At 47.1% G+C, this 3,407-nt stretch overlaps 1 pseudogene; it reads right to left on the reverse strand.

Moving 5' to 3' along the window:
- Window positions 1-351: 351 nt before the first annotated feature.
- On the reverse strand, window positions 352-1,935 carry LOC149573696 (18S ribosomal RNA; annotated as a pseudogene).
- Window positions 1,936-3,407: the final 1,472 nt, after the last annotated feature.

Genomic DNA, 3,407 nt, shown 5'->3' on the forward strand with positions numbered 1-3,407 from the left:
AGATCCCTGGCACAGCCCTACGCATGTGATCGGACCATGAAATCTCCACGAGGGATGAGGCCCGGACCCCCTCTGAACTGCAACCGAGCAGAGACCTCTCGCTCTGACGTGGACATTGTTCGAAGGCACTGATCCTAATCCAGATGGCATCCGAGTCTCTTCTTTGCCCTGCGGGGAATCCATGCTTTCGATCACAGGCATTCGATGTGACCCTCGACCTCGATGGTACTAGACCCATAGCTTGGGCATCCAACACATCACTGCAGGGCCGAGTGTCCACATGTCACTGAGATTTTGAGGGCAGGGAGGAGGCCAGCTCCATCCCCTACACAATTCAGGGTCTCGAACCGACAATGATCCTACTGCAGGTTCACCTACGGTAACCTTGTTACGACTTCTCCTTCCTCTAAATGATAAGGTTCAGTGAACTTCTCACGACATTGCCGACAGGAACCGCTGTCGTCACCGTGATCTGAACACTTCACTAGATCATTCAATCAGTAGGAGCGATGGGCGGTGTGTAAAAAGGGTAGGGACATAGTCAATGCGAGCTGATGACTCGCGCTTAGTAGGAATTCCTCGTTGAAGATCAATAATTGCAATGGTCTATCCCCATCATGATGCAATTTGGAAAGATTTCCCAAACCTTTTGGGCTAGGGAGAGAAACTCGTTGGTTGCATCAGTATAGTGCGCGTGTGGCCCAGAACATCTAAGGGCATCACAGACCTGTTATTGCCTCAAACTTCCATGGCCTAGGAGGCCATAGTCCCTCTAAGAAGCTGTTCGAGAAGGGGAACCTCCGCCTAGCTAGTTAGCAGGCTAAGGTTTCATTTGTTAACGGAATTAACCAGACAAATCGCTCCACCAACCAAGAACGGCCATGCACCACCACCCATAGAATCAAGAAAGAGCTCTCAATCTGTCAATCCTTACTATGTCTGGACCTGGTAAGTTTCCCCATGTTGAGTCAAATTAAGCTGCAGGCTCCAAACCTAGTGGTGCCCTTCCGTCAATTCCTTTAAGTTTCAGCCTTGCGACCATACTCCCCACGGAACCCAAACACTCTGATTTCTCAGAAGGTGTTGGCGGAGTCCTTAAAGAAACATCTGCCGATCCCTGGTCGGCATCATTTATGGTTGAGACTAGGACGGTATCTGATCATCTTTGAGCCCCAAACTTTCATTCTTGATTAATGAAAACATCCTTGGCAAATGCTTTCGCAGTGGTTCATCTTCCATAAATCCAAGAATTTCACCTCTGACAATGAAATACGAATGCCCCCGACAGTCCCTATTAATCATTACTCTTGTCCCAAAGGACAACGGAATAGGACCAAACTCCTATCATGTTATTCCATGCTAATGTATTCAGAGCGTAGGCTTTCTTTGAGCACTCTAATCCTCATTAATGGATTTAGATTGTACTCATTCCAATTACCAAACTTGATGAGCCCAGTATTGTTATTTATTGTCACTACCTCCCCATGTTAGGATTGGGTAATTTGTGCGCCTGCTGCCTTGCTTGGATGTGGTAGCCGTTTCTCAGGCTCCCTCTCTAGAATTGAACCCTAATTCTCCATCACCTGTCACCACCATTGTAGGCCTCTATCCTACCATCGAAAGTTGATAGGGCAGAAATTTGAATGAAGCATCACCAGCACAAAGGCTGTGCGATCCGTTGAGTTATCATGAATCACCGAAATAGCGGGTGAGCCCGTGTCGGCCTTTTATCTAATAAATGCATCCCTTCCAAGAGTCAGGATTTGGTGCACATATTAGCTCTAGAATTATTATGGTTATTCGAGTAGCAAAGTACCATCAAAGAAACTATAATTCATTTAATGAGCCATCCACAGTTTCACAGTCTGAAATAGTTCATACTTAGACATGCAGGACTCACAATGCTCAAAGATTTCACACAAGAGGAATGTGTCCCATCGTCGACTAAAGAGGGCCAAACAGGGAGCCTCGGTTCACAGGTACCTAGGAAGAACATCCTGTACGGAACCCTTTACCCTCAAACTCGCTGTCGCCACTACTTGAAAAGAAGCCTCGAGTCTGTACGAGATGCACCATGCATGTAGCCACCTCAATTGTAAGTCCACTCAGAGACATCCATTCTCCAGGAATATGCCTCCTACATGCCTGTTGAGGTGCACCCGCACAGACAAAATCCTTCTCGATCGCAACAAACATTTTCCCACGACGAATAGCTGGTTGCCGAAGTGCCAATGGAGACCACCATGCTGAAGGGTGAAGGGTCGTGTGAGTCAAAAACATGGCTGGTTATGCGATTGGCAGGGGCATCACTGTGCACGCGACCACCTCAATTATAAGGCCGCTCAAGGGCATTTTGTATAACACCCCCTCCACAGATTTATAGGTGATGAGAGCCCACTCTCATAAACAGACATGTCTAACCTCTAGAAAATTTCTCCTTTCCTAGCACAGCCTCGCTAACCATTCCTCGTGACACATAATCTGCCAGTGCAGGTACAGAAAAGTTCCTACGGGTGAACACTCACACTAGCATTGTCGGACAAGCTTCAATCTCATGCACATGCACATACTGAAGAACTGCACCATGAGGGAACCCACCTGCGAGCACCCACATCTCGGTAAAAAGCATTCATGTGATTTCTTCCCCTAGACAGACACGTTGGGCCTACACTTGTCAAAGAATTGCAAAGATGAGTGCTTTGGTTCACAGGAGCCTAAGAACAACATCTTGTCTTTTTGTCCACACAATGCAAACACTGAACGCCGCAGCCGTTCGAATCCCACAAGGCAGGACTGGGCATGGAGAGTTTCCACATCCAAACAAAAATTATCGGTAATACTCTACGCTTCTACTGGCCTGAACCACAAAGGCTGTCACAACAGTGCCATGTACTTCTGTAGGATGAGATAGTGAAGAGGCGAGCACGCACCGAGAATGCACTAGTGAATAAATTATGCAGCAACCAAACCTTTTGCCGCCCCCCCTCTCAATCCCAAGGCTCTAACAATTGGCAAAAACTTAGGGTGGAGAGTGGACGCTTGATGAAATTAGGGACATCGAGCAATGCACCCGTGCAACCATCTCTTTCCTTCTTGCTGTCTGGACAGGATAAAAATGCAATGATAGAACGTGCCAATGAGACGGAGCCCTTGGCTAAAAGATACAACTCCATGCACACTCAGCAACAAGCGCATCTTAGAATCGAACACCAAATGTGCAGTGTGTTGCAAGCCATGCAGACACCTACATATAGGGTATATCCAACAAAACAAAGCGACAAGTACTTCCCAATAGCTCTGCCATTGCGATTATCGAATGGGATATACTCACCGCCATAGATTAATGACCATCATTACCATCTCAGAATAGATACAAGCACATCGAGCTTCATCCGATCAACTGGATG

Source organism: Cupressus sempervirens, chromosome 2 (genome assembly GCF_028749045.1).
Source record: "Cupressus sempervirens isolate cs-2001-9-10 chromosome 2, ASM2874904v1, whole genome shotgun sequence".
Lineage (NCBI taxonomy): Eukaryota > Viridiplantae > Streptophyta > Pinopsida > Cupressales > Cupressaceae > Cupressus > Cupressus sempervirens.